The 17,686-nt window shown below is 38.3% G+C and overlaps 1 protein-coding gene across 2 annotated transcripts in view; it reads left to right on the top strand.

The window, feature by feature from the left end:
• Nucleotides 1-1,331: 1,331 nt before the first annotated feature.
• The window catches only part of LOC149533567 (uncharacterized), a 117,932-nt gene continuing 101,577 nt past the window's right edge, over nucleotides 1,332-17,686 (top strand). Inside the window, exon 1 of one of the 2 annotated variants that reach the window (XM_089803589.1) lies at nucleotides 1,332-1,731. The gene's annotated coding sequence lies outside the window, so the exon portion shown is untranslated. The remainder of the gene's footprint in view (nucleotides 1,732-17,686) is intronic. The other variant, XM_089803587.1, reaches the window with a different exon arrangement.

Raw genomic sequence — 17,686 nt, 5'->3', positions numbered from 1 at the left:
AGAACTATCTTAAGGATTGAGCTACACATTTCTCTCACCAACTAAAGAGTTTTGTGGCACACAATATTATTAGGAAGCATTTGGGTGATAGTATTATGTGCTTGCATATTTGGTTTGCCACTTACATTTTAATAAAGTCCATATATTCTTGATTTGTTGGTTAAGTTGAACGAGCCCATTGACATCTTAAGGAACCATAGTCTTCCATCCTTAATTTTTATTTTATTGACAATGCGAGGTCATCCCATCCCTAATTCTTAATCACAACTTTCTAATATTATGACTAAGATTATATGCTAATTTTATGCTTGTGTACCTTCATGGAAAGATCATATAGATATTATTAGTACTTGCCAGTAGGCTAAGTACTATTGTGATACTTTTTAGATTTCATGCTTTAATTACTGATTAAATTTTTTGGTTTCTACTACTTAAAAATTAATTGGTTTTAATTTTTTTTATTCAACTAATATGTTGCATAGGATATATGCATGATTGTTAACATTTCAATTTTAAGAAATTATTTTTCTAAGATTTGATTGGTTGAATTCATTTAGCTCTTATAGTGAATATAATTCATTAATATTTAAGAGTTAGTTTTTATTAAGGTGAATATAATTCATTAATATTTAATATTTTTTAATGTAAATGATTTGGTTTAAATTTTTTATATTTTAATATTGTATTTTTTTATAATATAATATTTGTCATTCAATTAAAAATACTGAAAGATATCTTTCATATATTATATAATAGTTTAAGAAGTACTATTATATATATATATGACCGAGGCTGAAGTCAAGATTAATTATTATGTATTATTATTATTAATTATTATTTTATTAAGCACAGGTAGATTCGAACCAAGACCTATTCGATAAGAAGCTCACAATTTACCGTTGTGTTGTAGACTCTTGCCTAAAAATACTATTATATATTATTATTTTCATATTTTAATATATTTCTAATATAATATTATAAAATGACATATATAGAAGATGTATATTAATAATTATATTTATAAATAAAATTTAAATTTAAATTATAATTAATATCATTACATAATAATATAATTATCTAATATTTTTATTAATTAAAATATTTTATAAACTATAATAAATTTATTAAATTAAAATTATATTTATATAAAAGCTAAAGACAAGTACTAGGTTACCATATGGCATTTGTTATAATTGTCAAAGAGGTCTAAAGTATTTAAAAGTTTAGTTGTTATAATTGTTAAAGAGGTCTAAAATATTTAGAAAGCCCGTTTCATAGGACCACGGCCTCTTGCTTTTTAAACTTTCAAAGGTTAGCAAAACGGTCAAGTCGCCGAACTGGCACTGTAACAAAACTGAAAGTGAGTTCGGAATGGATCAGTGACAGAAAGAATTAACATAGAAAGCGAATTTCTTTATAAACTAGAGGAAAACGGATAATGGATGACAGCGGGAACAATTTAGGAGAGCAGTTTCGAATACGGCCATATTTCTTTCGAATTTTGTTTTTGTCTCTTATTGTCCTCAAACTATAACTTTACGAAATTTAGGTGCATCAGAACATGAAATGACGGCGTGATGTACTCCTTGGCTTTCCGTATTATGTGAACAGTGAAGGGTTTTGTTGGAGGCATTTTCTTGCTACCGCTTCACTTCACGTTATTCATTTTTGGTATCCGAGAAAGAAAGACGTTTTAATAGATCAAAATTGCTCTTCCGAAATTGGGAATAGGTATTCATCTGTACATTGTAGGGTTTTGAAGTTATTTTTGTTTCATATGCATGATTTCATATTGCTTTGAATCTAGCGCTTTTCAATCTTTTCAAATGGAATTTTGCATTTCATCAGCCGTTCCAGTTGTTGGCAATTTCGTGTATTATGCCGACATTGTTATTTGCCCCTGTTGGCTAGTTTTATTATATTAACCTTAAGTACTAGCATCTACTATGCTTTCATTGAATTATGGAGGAGGTTCTTGTTTCACATTACTTGTATCTACTTTTGAACTTGTAAGGGCTCTTCTCATCTCAGGTGGTTCAGATACATCCCTGTAACAGTTTCGACCCGTGATAATTTGTCGTTGGTCAAAATGATGGCCACGAAGTGCGGCACGAAAAGTGGAAAGACTTCTTGCCTAGGGATTGTTTTCTCGAAAAGTTGTAATTTATAATCTTTTGGTCCAAATAACTAATTTCAAAATTGGACTGCTCTTTCATGAGAACAAAACACTGGTTTGTCTTCCTTGAATTCTGGCCTTATGGATTGCACGGAGCATGACTCGATAAATAATTTAATCTAATTATTACAAATTGAGACATCTTTTAGTTATAAGAGGGAAAAATTCCCCCCTTTCCGCAATCAAATATCTGAAAGGAAAATCACAGAGATATATCTCTTGACAGAAAAAAGTTTCATGCCACAGAGACAATAATGGGGTAACTCTACCTGCGAGATGGCCCCTATCCTAATGAGCTCAACCAAAAGCCTTCCACGAACTTAAAATACAACCCTTGTAAAAAAGCAAATGGATTAACTGCTGAGAAGAAGATTGCTAGTAATTTTGGTGATCCGTTACGATCTTCGGTCAGTCACTGGGTAAAAGATAACTTTGGAGAACTTGGAAATCGTTTCTCAAATATCTGATAAACCCCACCACCTTTCAACAACATTATCAATGATTGCAATTTCCTTGGAATCTGCCACACAGTTAGCAAGAAAGTTTCTTATCTTATGAATCTAAATTATTCCCAGTGAAAATAAAAATAATCAAATGAATCTAAATTATTCCCAGTGAGGATTTTTTCCCGTCTCCAGTTTGTGGACTCTGTATCACAAATGACCATAAAGACAATCGAACTCAGTTTAATTTGAATGTGAGCTGCAGTTTGAAATTTCAAGACAAGCATGAGCCCCGGGTTCATCGTTCATGTCATGTGCATGGGATTCTGCACAAGCCCTGATCACATGACAAACGCACGAGACTCCAGGATTTCATTTGCTGCTCTGTCTAGTTCGAGATTGAAAACACCCGGAAAGAGGGGTTCCTATTTAGCTGTTAACCTTAGTTGATTTCTAGTTTATACTGATAACATCCAGGCATGTCCCTAGCATGTCCTTGTTTGACCCTTGATTTCTATTTCTTTGTTCTATATTCATTGGGTTGTAGAACAAAGGTTCACATTAGAATCACAGTACCATTCATGTGGCAAATTACCATCTTTGGCGAGGGCCATATCCTACAGTTTTTTTCGTATTAGAATAGAGTAAAAATTGAATACGTCAGGTTCATCATGAACTGTTCAGCATAAGCTACCAGAGTATCATACTTTTAAAGCTACCAAATCACCACTAAACATGACTTACAGGGTAGTCAACCCATTTGTTTCACTTGAGCAAGTATCAAACAGTGTCAGATTTATACTGTATATCCAACAGATTTACATAGTGCTGAATATCAAAAAAAACTGTACATAGTGCTGATTATCAAAGTTAAAAACATACTATTGATTTATATTCGGGCCCCATCCATGATTAGAATCCAAAGCTTGCAAGAAAGCTGCATCAAACAACTCATCATTCCATCCTGCTAGCACAAAATCATTTGTTAGCTGAACCTAATCACCAGTAGACACATTTGGAGTAGCCTGCTGGGTACTAGTGGAAATGTGCAGATCCTCCATCATTTTTTCAATTTGTTTAATGTCATTCGGGTCCATCATATCCTTGAACTGATCAAGGTACTTAAAAGCCTTGACCTCGTCTTTATGAATAAGTAGCATTCCATCCCTGACCAATGTCATAAATTGAACCATAGAGATTTCCAAAGAAAGTGACACCTGAGACATAATGGAACCATCCCTGACCAATGTCATAAATTGAACCATAGAGATTTCCAAAGAAAGTGACACCTGAGACATAATGGAAAAATGTGTGAGTTTACAAGTAAACTCAGTAAGTCCTCTATCCTTCTGCTGAAAGACCTCCTCATTTCTCGCTTTCCAAAGGAACCATAAAATCTCACATGTAAGAACAGACCAAAAAGAGTTAAGCTTAGAGTCAAAAGCATCAACATAATCAGCTAACATTTCACTCCAGGAAAGACCTGGTTTTAAATTCCATACTGTTAGGAACCTGTGTGTTCCTTCTGTTTATTTTGTTAGAGTAGTGTTGTTGGACGCATATGCTTTGTAAGTCGTCCCGTGAGTATATTTTATTATCCCACATGCATAGGTAGTATTACTTTTCTAGATCGTACCCAGTATATAAGAATAGGTTGAGGCCCTTGATGGGCACGGACGAGTTTATTGTATTGAGCTTGCTCAAAGGAGGTTACCCCCTCGAAGTGGCCTGCGATCAGTAGATTCATTCTGAGTTCTGCTATCACTTTGTATTCTGTTATTTCGAGCATTCGCACGATATTGCTATAAGGAGGTTCTTCACATCTGGTATCAGAGCACTCTCTTGGGCTCGCTGGGTGGAAATTACATCAAATTTTTTTTTTTTTCTGTCGTGGCCTTCAGGTTCCTCTCACTTCTAATATCTCTTGTTATTGCAATAACTCTTTTCAGTTGTTCTGTCTGTGAGTGAATTTTTCTAAGTCGACTGTTCAAAAAAAAAAAAAAAAAAAAAAAGAGAGAAAAAAAAAAAAAAAAAAAAAAGAGTAAAATTTTTTCTGTTTTTTAGTCGTAGCTTCCTTGTTTGCTTTCTGTTTCTGCTCATACTTCCGCAGAACGTCTGCAATATCATTTCGCATACTTCCTTCCTTGGCGACCCAACCCCAAATTTTACATATCAAAGCCCTAAATCCCTCATTTATCTAATTTTAGGGTTTGCCCTATCTTTTTCACCTCTCATCCAATCGCCACCAAACTGAGCCACAAGATTCAATTCCTCATTTTGCTCCCTTATCCCTCTTGGACTGTTCGCCTCATTTCGCCTCCCTACCCTTGAAACCCTCATTTTTCTTTTTCCCTTGTCCCCAGATAGTCTCCTACCACCCGTTGAACACCCATTTCCTATATGAGTTTTACCCAAATCCAAATTTGCCTTAACTAAAAAAGTTTTTGTTTCTCATCTTCTACCCATTCCAAAAAAAAAAAAAAAAAAAAAAAACCTTGTTTTATGGTTGTTACGCGTACAGGAGCAAAAATCATGGAAGAGGAAATTGCATCCCTCAAAACCAAACTTCAAGATCTGGATGACAAAATTCTGGGTCTTAACTTTCAGCAGTCAGCCATGAGCCGAAACCATTCAGGAGATACTGGGTCCTCTTCTGGCAATTTCCGTGGACCAAAGCTTGATTTTCCACGCTTCGATGGTTCTGATCCGACTGGATGGATCTATAGGGCAGAGCAGTATTTCAGCTTGCATAATACTTTGGATAACCACAAAGTCTCCCTTGCATCTTTTCATTTGGAACATGAAGCTCTTCAATGGTTCCGTTGGTACATCAAGGCTAATGTAGGCCCAACGTGGAGAGAATTGTGCACCCTCATTTTGGAGCGCTTTGGCCCTAGTTCCTTTGATGATTTCACAGGAGCACTCACTAAACTGCGTCAAACAGGCACTGTAAGAGAATACCAGACAGAGTTTGAAAAATTAGCTAATTACACAGAGGGCTTGTCTGATGAATTCTTCCGTAGTTGTTTTGTCAGTGGTCTGAAGGATGCACTTCGCTCAGAAGTCAAAATGTTTCGACCTACTACAATGATGGAAGCCCTTGGGTTGGCTAAGTTAGCGGAAGACAAGATTAGTGCTCTACAACGCTCCAGATCTAATTTTGTTCCATTCAGAAATACAGGTTCTCACAACCCTCCAGTCATACCAGCTCCCAGAACTACTCCGATCAAGCACTTGTCTGAAACAGAGATGCGAGTCAGGCGAGACAAAGGGCTTTGTTATAATTGTGATGAGAAATGGTCTCGGGGCCATAGATGTGTTCAGCAAAAGCTCTATCTCTTAGATGTGGATTCTCCACCGGAACTGGAAGAATATGTAGATGCTCAGGAAACAGTGGATGATGAGGTTGAGCCTCACCAGCCTGAACCTCCTTCACCAGAAGCTCCACCAGAGATATCTGTCCATGCTTTGGCAGGAGTCACTACTCCACAAACCATGCGGGTCCAGGGTTTCTTCAAGAAGATCCCTCTTACTATACTCATTGATTCTGGTAGCACTCATAACTTCATTGATCCACGAATAGCCAAACAGGCTGATTGCTTTATCCATCCCTGCTCTAGCTTTGAAGTCATGATTGCCAATGGGGGCACTTTACCTTGTAAAGGGAAATGTCGCAATGTGCGTCTCTCTATTGGAGATTATAACATGCGCTCTGACATGTTTGCCTTACCCTTAGGTGGCTGTGATGTGGTTTTGGGTGCCCAATGGTTACGCACTCTTGGCCCCATTCTCTGGGATTTTGCTGAACTTTGGATGCAGTTTTCAGCCGAGGGGCACCAACACACTTTGAAAGGCTTACAACCAGGGTCTCTCAGCATCATCAGCTCACACCGTATGGAAAAACTTCTTAAGAAGAATTCACATGGTGTCATCGCTCAGCTCCATTCCATTCAGATGCAGCCATCAGCAGTCTCTAGCACTCCTGCCGATCTCCAACACATTTTGGACAAGTATTCTGGTATATTTGCTGAACCTGTGGGATTACCTCCTTCTCGTCCAGAGGACCACCGTATTCAGCTCCTTCCTGGCAGTGTTCCGCCCAACATCAGGCCCTACCGCTACCCATTTCATTAGAAGACCGAAATCGAGATACTTGTCCGTGACTTACTGAAGCAAGGTATTATTCGCCCTAGTACCAGTTCCTTTTCTTCTCCAGTTCTGCTTGTTCGCAAAAAAGATGGGTCATGGCGACTTTGCATTGATTTCCGAGCACTTAATCATCTCACTATAAAGGACAAGTTTCCCATTCCAGTTGTTGATGAACTTCTTGATGAACTTCATGGGGCTCATTTTTTCTCCAAGTTAGATCTTCGTTCTGGGTATCATCAAATTCGGGTTAATGAGGAGGATATACCTAAAACTGCCTTCCGCACACATGATGGTCACTATGAATTTTTAGTCATGCCCTTTGGCCTCACGAATGCTCCTTCAACATTTCAGGCAGTGATGAATAACATATTTCGACCATACCTCCGGAAATTCATTCTGGTCTTCTTTGATGATATCCTCATATATAGCAAAACTTGGGCTGAGCATCTCCATCATCTGGAGCTTGTCTTGCAACTTCTCTCTGATCATCAACTCTGTGCAAAACTATCTAAATGTGTGTTTGGCCAGGAGGAAGTGGAGTATCTCGGGCATATTGTTGCACACCATGGAGTGCGGGTGGATCCTACAAAAATAGATGCCATGAAAACTTGGCCGCATCCTAAAACTCTCAAGAGCCTTCGGGGTTTTTTGGGGTTGACTGGCTACTACCGCAAGTTTGTCAAAGATTACGGGAAAATTGCAGCACCATTGACAGCTCTGTTAAAAAAGGATGCCTTCTCCTGGACCCCTGTTGCTGAGACTGCATTTGACCAACTGAAACAGGCTATGTGCAGTACACCTGTTCTCGCGATGCCAGATTTTTCCAAACCCTTCACTATTGAGAGTGATGCTTGCGGCAATGGATTGGGTGTTGTTCTCCTGCAAGATGACCATCCTATTGCGTTCACTAGCAAAGCCCTCTCTGGTAAGAATCTAGCCCTCTCTACTTATGAAAAAGAAATGATGGCTATTTTGCATGCTGTACAGAAGTGGCGGCCATACCTCTTAGGGAGTCATTTTTGCATCAGAACCGATCACCAAAGTCTGAAATACTTCCTGGAACAACGGGTATCCTCTCCTACACAACAGAAATGGGTCAGCAAACTCATGGGGTATGATTATGAGATCACCTACAAGAAGGGTAAGGAGAATATTGTGGCAGATGCTCTTTCTCGCACATTTGATAATCAAGCTTCCCTTTCCGCTATTTCTATGCCCATTCCCAATTGGTTAGCGTCTGTTCAGCAGGGCTATGACAGTGACTCTTCTTTATCTCAAATCATTCACCAGCTAGCCAATAATCCTTCTGCTATACCACATTACTCTTGGGATGGTGCTTCTCTTCGATACAAGGGTCGGCTAGTGCTTCCTCAGAACCCAGCTCTACATCAGGCTATTTTTTATGAACTCCATGCTTCTCCTTCAGCAGGGCACTCAGGCTTCCTCAAAACTTATGAGCGAGCAAGGAGAAACTTCTTTTGGAAAGGGATGAAACAGACGATTCAACAGATGGTGGCTGAATGTGATACTTGCCAACGCCACAAGGGTGAAACGACCCTCCTTCCTGGCTTGCTCGAACCATTGCCCATCCCTACACGGATTTGGACTGATATTTCTATGGATTTCATTGAAGGGCTTCCTAAATCCGGTGGCAAGACAGTGATCTTGGTTGTGGTTGATCGTCTCTCGAAATATAGTCATTTTTGTGCCCTCAGCCACCCCTATACTGCCTCCTCTGTTGCACAAATCTTCATGGACCAGATATTTCGTCTTCATGGACTCCCTTCTTCCATTGTCTCTGATCGTGATGCAACTTTTACCAGTCATTTTTGGACTGAACTGTTTCAGAAAACTGGCACCAAACTGAAGATGAGTTCGGGCTATCACCCACAAACTGATGGTCAAACTGAAATTGTCAATAAATGCTTGGAAACTTATCTTCGTTGCTTCACTTCCGAACAGCAACATCAGTGGGCCAAGTGGCTCCCTTTAGCTGAATGGTGGTACAATACCTCTTACCACACTGCCTCTAAAATGACTCCATATGAAGCAGTCTATGGTCAGGCACCTCCAGTGCTCCTTCCCTACACTCCCAACAGCTCACCAGTCCAGGCAGTTGACATAGTTCTCCGCAGCAGGGATCAGATTCTTCGTACCTTACAGGATAATCTTCACATGGCCCGTAATCGGATGAAACAGCAAGCAGATCAACACCGTTCTGAGCGCTCATTTCAAGTTGGGGATATGGTTTTTCTTCGTCTACAGCCATACAAACAATCCTCCCTAAAGCTGAAAGGGCGTCATAAGCTGGCCCCAAAATTTTATGGGCCTTATAAGGTTCTGCAGAAGATTGGTTCAGTTGCTTATAAACTGGAACTTCCTCCTTCTTCCCGCATTCATCCAGTCTTTCATGTTTCTTGTCTAAAGAAAGTTCTGGGTACCACTGTCAGAGCACAAACTACTCTCCCTGAAATGGATACGGAAGGATCCATTATCCTGGAGCCGGTGGCAATCATTGACCAGCGCACTCGCCAGCTTCGCTCTCGCTCCATCTCTGAGGTCTTGATTCAGTGGCATGGCATGCAACCAGAGGATGCTACCTGGGAACCCCTTCTTCAGATTCAACAACAATTTCCACACCTTAAGCTTTGAGGACAAAGCTTTTTTCTAAGGGAGAGGGGATGTTAGGAACCTGTGTGTTCCTTCTGTTTATTTTGTTAGAGTAGTGTTGTTGGACGCATATGCTTTGTAAGTCGTCCCGTGAGTATATTTTATTATCCCACATGCATAGGTAGTATTACTTTTCTACATCGTACCCAGTATATAAGAATAGGTTGAGGCCCTTGATGGGCACGGACGAGTTTATTGTATTGAGCTTGCTCAAAGGAGGTTACCCCCTCGAAGTGGCCTGCGATCAGTAGATTCATTCTGAGTTCTGCTATCACTTTGTATTCTGTTATTTCGAGCATTCGCACGATATTGCTATAAGGAGGTTCTTCACACATACAATAGGATTGCCCAAAAAAATTGACCAAATCACAATAGCAAAATCACACTGAAAGAAAACATGTTCAAAAGACTCAACTGTATCACAGACTTTGCAATGTCCAGGAGTAAGACCTAAAGACTCCAAGTTAGATCCTAAGGCCAGTTTTTTGAGCAATAACAGCCATTTAAAACAAGCTTTTTTGGGTTCCACTTTTGACTGCCATAAGTACTGAAAAAAGAAAGACCATTTAGAAAAGGGAGAACACAATCCCCACCCTTGGATCACTGATTGAAAAATTTCAGGATCAGACACAAGCATATTATATAACTGCTTTACTGTTACTTCATTAAGCACTGTTCCATCCTTCCACAACAGTTGTTTGAAAAATCTGTCCGAGTCAATAGCCTTGGAGAAGTTACATGTACCAAGTGCCTTGCAAATTAATGTATACATTTTCTTCTAAGTTTGTGTGATATCATATCTAATTCTAAGTTCATCCCAAGTACCTATCCGATTATCAATCATTAAGTCACTGATTAAAGTCACTCCCAACACATTCCAATGTTTTGCTGAGCAACTTTGTGTAAGTGCCAAAGGTTTTCCATTTAGGTACAGGCCCCACCAAATTAATCTATCTGTGACAACATAAGATGGGGAAGAGCCAACAACACCTCTAACTGGTAAGAGTATCCTCGAATGGGTCCAAGCCTTCCAAAGAGTAGTAAAAACATTAGAACCAAAGACCTTGATCTTGAAGTCACCTAAAAGAAAATCACAGAATGGAATGTTCATCCAATTTTTACCTTTGGAGATGATAGAACATTGAATGTTATTTCTGATTAAGACTTTCCAAGGTTCATTACCATATATGGCCTTAAGAATCCACTTAGTAGCAAGAGCAATAGCATGTTTTTTTAGATCCTTCAAACCCAGTCCACCATATTGCTTGGGTTTACATCACCGCTGGCAATTTACACACTGTCTCTTTTTGTTTCCCATCCCATCTGACCATAGAAAGTCCCTCAAAATTCTTTCTATTTTATCCATTTGTTGTTTAGTCATTAACCAAGTAGAGGCAAAGTAAAGATGACGAGACGACAAAACTTTTTGCACAACTTGTACCCTTCTTGCCAAAGAGAGATAGTGAGTCTTCCATTTAACACGTTTCTTTTGAATTTTATCAAAGACTCACTCCCACATATCTTTAGTATAAGGATTAACGACAAAAGGGATACCAAGGTATCTGGCAATCTTATTAGGACCTTTCCATTGCCAAGACATCAATTGAACCCAATTAAGAGGAGATTCAGATGAACCTAAAACTAAAGATTTATGGGGAGCAATTTTGGCACTTGAGGCTAAACAAAAGAATTCAAGTCTATCCAAGGTGTTACAAAAATTCATCTCCTCAAGTTCCAAGAACAAAGAAGTGTCATCAGCAAATTGAGAATTGAGAAGAATATCATTATTACAAAGGAGAAGACCTTTAACAGGAGGACCAAGGGAGGGAGCTCTGAGCAAATAAAATAGAGCATCAACAACAATCACAAATAAGGAAGGGGCAATGGGACAACCTTGTCTAATTGATCTCCCAAGAGGAATAGGGTTGGAAAGATTGCCATTCACATCTATGACAGTGGAAGAGTTATTGGACAACACCTTTACCCATCTGCAAAAGTACTCAGGAAATCCAAAAGCTTGCAACATCCCAATTACAAAAGGCCATTCAATTCTATCATAGGATTTTTCAAAATCAAGTAATACCATAGCCACATTTTGCTTGCTTTGCTTAGCCCAATACATTGCTTCCCAACTAGTTATTAAATTTTCCAATATATACCTGCCTTTAATGAAACCTGTTTGTGTAACTGAGATAAACCTATTGAGCAAGTTCTCAATTCTTTTAGCTAACAATTTAGCAATGATCTTATAGGAGATGTTCAATAATGTTATTGGCCTCCAATCTTTTAATTCAGCTCTGTCACCATTCTTTGGGATCAATTTGATCATGCCTTTATTAATGCTTGTGCCTAGGGATCCTCTATTGAATGAGTCTTCATAAAGTGCCAACAAATCACTAGAAATCCAATCTATGTTAGTTTTGTAGATCTGAGTAGGAAGACCATCACATCCTGGTGATTTGTCATTGGTTAAAGAGTTAATAGCCCATTGAACTTCTTCCGAAGTAATAGGACTGTTTAGTTTGTTGCTATCTTCTTTTGACACTTTTTTGGGAATCAGTTGAAGACATTTATCAAATGCCTCATAATTAGCATCAGACATCTCAGATGAAAAGAGCTGAGAATAATACTCAAAGAAAGCTGTTTGAATTAGCTCTGGGTCCGTAGATTTTTCACCATTAAAGTGAATGTGTTCAATAAGCTCCTTTTTATTCTTTGCCTTAATAATATTCAAGAAATATTTTGACCCCCTATCACCTTCCAGATTCCAATTCAATTTGGATCTAGCTCTCTACCCTTGGATCTTATAGTTTTGGATCTTCCTCAAAGAATGTTTGGTCTTAATTAAATCAGCTTCTAACTCCAAATCTTGAATTCTGATCTGGAGATCTTTCTCTATCAGATTAAGATTAGTTTGTGCCCTAGTTTCTTCAGCATTTAAATCCATACTTTTTTTACCAATAATTTGGATTTTTTTTTTTGCCAAAAATCAACTAATCCTTCCCACAATTCTCTTGCTTGAACATCACCACTAACTAGTTTATAAATATCAGTGACCTGCTTGAGAGCACTAATATTATCTTGGTCTTTAAGAAGAGAAATATTACGTTTAAATGGCTTGTTAACCTTCACCTAGAAACCAGAGTCTCATCTTGCAACCCAATCTTTGCAGAGATAGGGGAATGAGTAGAGAGAGAAGCTGGAGTAATTGTGATGGGTGAGTGCCCAGGATTAGAGTAAAAATAGAGAAGAGCAGAGTTTGCATAAATTCTATCCAATCTACAATAAACCCTTTTCCTGAAATTCTGTTTTTCTACCTTCTAGAGGATCTAACACATTAAATTTCCTCATAAATTTGTTCCAGAAGAATAATTCATTGCCTTTCCAACTGAAAGAGTTACCTCCAATTTTATCCTCCTTATGTTCCACCATATCAAAGTCACCAATAAAGATCCACCTGGTATTAGGCAAATTATTTGAAGCCCATTCCCACAGTGCTGCTCTGTCTCTATAGTCATTAGATGATCAGTATACAACACAAACTCCTGAGGAATCAAATAATGTCTCCATTTCTTCAAGGCTTGAACAATAGCATAAATTCTTGATCATACACATAATACTTCCTTTTAGCATCATTCAACTTCTCACTAAAGAACGCAACAGGTTTACCTTCTTGACTCAACATGACTCCTATTGCATTGCCACTTGCATCACATTGAACTTGAAATACCTTATTGAAATTATCTTAGATACCGATTCGTCCTGGGAGGCAGAGGCTTCCGCATCGGAGGCGAACGGATGCGGGATGCGTCCGGAAGCCTTGTGGATGTTGGCAGGAAGCCAGCCGCAGGCTCCTGGATGCATCTAGAAGCCAGAGATTGGCTTCTAGACGCATCTAGGAGCCTGCGGCTAGCAGTCTCTGGCTTCTAGACGCATCCAAGAGCCTGCGGCTGGCTTCCTGCCAGCATCCGTAGGGCTTCCGGATGTATCTGGGAGCATCCGTCGGCCTGCCCAAGCATTAAAGTAAAAAAAAGAACTACTAAAAACGTTTTCTATGACTGTCTAGCAAACAGGTCCCAATAACAGAGCAAGCATACAGGTCAATAATAAAAACAATTATGATATCCGATTTGAAATTTGTACTAGGAGACCATCGATATTGGATAATCTGGTAGATTTGGTGTTGTTCCAGATTAGCACCTGTGTATTGAGAAGACTGTCTAGCAAACAGGTCCCGATACTAATATCATTTGTTATAATATATTTCTTTGCATATATATATATATATATTTAAAATATATATATATATATATATATACACGTTTCCTCCGACATCCGCATCCAAAAAAAATAAAATCCCCGCATCTCGTATTCGCTTCCGGAATCCGCTTCGGAATTGGCATCCGAATCGGTAAGTTAGGAAATTATACAAAATTAATATAGGAAACTCATCAACCTTTTGTTTCAAAGTCTCAAAACTCTTAGCAGCCCATGTGTCCATTTGAAATCCTTTTTATCTCTTCTCATTGTCTCAGTCATAGCACTACAAACATAACTGAAACTCTTTAGAAACTTTTTGTAGAAACTAGCCAAACCATGAAATGATCTTACCTCATCCACATTCTCTGGTGTAGGCCATTCCAAAATTGCTTTAGCCTTCTCAAGATCCATCCTCAAACCATCAACTAAAATCATAAAACCCAAATACACAATCTCTTCTTGCATAAAGGAACACTTCTTCAAATTAATTAGCAACTTCTCCTCTTTCAATGTCTGCAATACTTGTCTAACATGCTCAAGATGTTCTTCCTTAGTCTTACTTAATATCAGAATATCATCCAAGTAAACAATCACAAACTTACCCAAGAATCGCTTGAGAACCTCATTCATCAACTTCATGAAAGTACTTGGTGCATTAGTCAAATCAAAAGGCATAACCAACCATTCATACAAATTTGTCTTGAAAGAAATCTTCTATTCATCACTTTCTCTGATTCGAATATGATGATAACCACTCTTCAAATCAATCTTGGTAAAATACTTTGCTCTGCTCAAACAATCATTATGTCATCCATCCTCGACATAGGAAACCTATATTTCACTGTTATCTTGTTAATAGCCCTAGAATCATTACACATTATCCATTATCCATTCTTCTTAGGTGCTAATACAACAGGTACAACACATGGACTCAAACTTTCTCCAATCAAACCTTTCTACAGTGATTCTTGCACCTGTATGTTCAGTTCTTTATTCTCAGTAGGTGTCAATCTATATGTTGTTTTATTTGGCAAACTAGCTCCAGGAATTAAATCCATACAATGACTTATACTTCTTACTGGTGGTAAACCATCAAGAATATCCTCAGCAACAATCTCCTTGTACTTATTCAACAACAACCTTTCAATTTCTGCTAGCACTCAACTTACATTGTCTTTTTTTGCTGTCTCTCAGTCATCACTATATTCTGTTGCTCAGCCACTATTAACACAACTCGACCCTCTAGGAATTATAGCAAAACAAACTTGGTTCTTTTTCATCTCTTTCTCAAACTGTTTTCCATTAACCATACGAAATCTAATAGTAGTACAATTCACTTCATTGGGATCTTCAATGGAAGGCGACAATATTTTCTTTTTCCCATTCACCTAAAGTGTATATTGATGTAATCTACCATCATGCACAACATGTCTATCATACTACCAAGGTCTACCCAACAAAATATGACAACAATCCACAGGCATAATATCACACAAAATTTCATCAAAATAGTTTGTTGTCTTGAATTTTATAACACATTGCTCACTCACCAACAATATATGCTCATCCTTGACCCATGAAACATGATAGGGTTTAGGGTGTCTCAACCTCTGCAACTGCAACTTTGTAACCAACTCCTTTGATGCCAAATTTGCTGAACTTCCAATGTCAATGATCACTTTGCAACATTTTCCTACCATCTTACATCTGGTCTTGAAAAGACTTCTCCTCAGGACAGGTTCCTCATCAACTGTCTTATTGCACAAAGTTCTTCTCACCATTAGGTTTTCTCCATCCTCAGGTCCACAAGGTGAACCCACAAGATCCCCCTGAATTACAACCTTTATGTTACCTTGTTCATTTTCACTAGAGTACCTACACTCAAAGGATCGATGCCCTTCTTTGGCACATCTGAAACAATTACCACAAAACTTCCTCTAGAATAAGAATTACCTCTTCCTCGGTAAGAACTAGTACCTCCTCAGTAAGAACTACCACCTTTCCACTTGGTCTTGCCCTTCTCATCAATTTTCCCTTATCTTGGGCAAAATTGTCAGATCTGTCACCTTCTCCATAGGATCTACCTCTGCCTCTTTGGAATCTACCACCTCTACCTCTCTATCTTTGTTCATGCTTCTTTGTCAAGATCTCCTTGACCTTCAAGGCATATTGATATGCTTCTTCCACACTTTCCAATTTCACAAAACTTATCTCATCTTGAATTCCAGATCTCAATCCATTTAGATATCTTGCAACTTTCTCAACCTCATCATCCACATGTCCAGATCACTTTCTAGATTTAGGAGGGTATTTAGTAGGCTCATCGAGCTTTGGTCACTATAAAAAAACAAAGGTGAAAAATAAAAGGGTAAAAATGGAAGCTAACTTTTTTTGATGACGCCAAAAAAAAGAAAACACGGGGTTTTTGCAATAAAATACACAAAGGCGTTTGGCTGAGGTGTTCCATGTTGATGAGGAGTATTCTATTAGAATCCTTTGCCAACTCTTTGGAAAGGAGTTCTTCGGAGCGGGCTTTTGCCTAAGGACGAATGTTGACATTTTGTCCCTGTTTTGTGCTCGAGCCTTTCTTTTAGCACAAGATAAAGAAGAGGCGACAAGGATGATAGAATTATGTGTGGAACCAGAGTGGCATCTAGGATACCAATAGTGATTGGACTTAGCACATGTTGGGGTTGGCTTTCACACAATGGAGGGCCTTTGGAGGCGCCTAGAAGGGTCGACTGATCTTTAACTTTTGGATGCTAGTCTAGAAGAGAGTTAGGGAGGCGAGGATGATGTGGATGGAGTTGCTACATTTCATGGACTAGTGGGAGGAAGACCAACAAAGGAATGGCGAAAGAGCGGAGGAGGAAGAGGAAAGCGATGCTAAGCAAAAGTCAAGGAATGAGATGCAGGGGAGATCCCAAAAGTGGCGCCACGACTAATTTTAGGCAGAAAGGAGAGCAAGGTTGACACTGGGTGGTGTGATGGTCAATGACACTAGGGAAGAAATGCTGAGCTCCTGGTGTCACCATTTCTAGGCCTCTGTGTGGTCAAATATCGGTAACCCATTTTCATTAGTAGGGCCTATTTGTTTTGATGTGCGGCTCAATTTAATGTCTTGTCAATGGTAGAAAGGAAGTCTGTCAGTTTTTTTATGCTGCAATGTTTGGGTAGAAAGGGAATCAAGGCTTTAAGGCCTTTTCTTTTGAATATGTAAAAACTCTTTTATGAAGAAATAAATTCACTCAAAAAAAAAACATTATGCATCTAGGAGAGAGAAATTAAAATCAAGAGTTTCCTAAACCTAAATCTGATCAAACTTTAACATGGTATTAGAGCCAAGATCCTTATCAACCTGTAAGGTTTTAAGAATAATAAAATGCAGAGTTTGTACAAATGGTCAAAAGGTATTTGTAGATGATGTCATGATTCCTTAGTTCCTGCTTTGTGTTGAAGTTAGTTGCCTAGTTCACAGAGGTGTGACATTGCATTTTCTATATACATTGTTATTATTATATTAGTGGTAGGATTAATAGTTGTGGCAGGATCAAATGTTCAATGCTTGGCTGATCCACATAATAGCAAAAGTTCTAGTCACAGATGGTAAGGAGATCAGGGAATACATTATCGCCTCAGATGAAGCAGATTGAGATAAATATTTGATGTGATATATTTTAAAAATTTGAAACCTTGGACTTAATATTATTGATATATCTTGATTGAAATAACGAAAGACTATTGGCAATAGCGTTGAAAGAATTGCTAAGATTATCACCATAGAAGTTATATAAATATCTTAGTAGAACTCTTCTATAGGGCAACTTCAATATTTAGATATTCATTGTTGTCAAACTACAACCAGGTGTGAATGCTGAATACGCACATATCTTTGCATATGTCAAACATTTATTCTTCAGATGCATGAAGAAAGGTAGTTTGACAACTGATATTCATTTAGATAATAATGTTAAACGACCACATGCTG

Source organism: Cupressus sempervirens, chromosome 10 (genome assembly GCF_028749045.1).
Source record: "Cupressus sempervirens isolate cs-2001-9-10 chromosome 10, ASM2874904v1, whole genome shotgun sequence".
In the NCBI taxonomy this organism is placed as follows: domain Eukaryota; kingdom Viridiplantae; phylum Streptophyta; class Pinopsida; order Cupressales; family Cupressaceae; genus Cupressus; species Cupressus sempervirens.
Note: the sequence above shows the minus strand (reverse complement) of the source record. Positions and strands in the feature narration are given on the sequence as shown.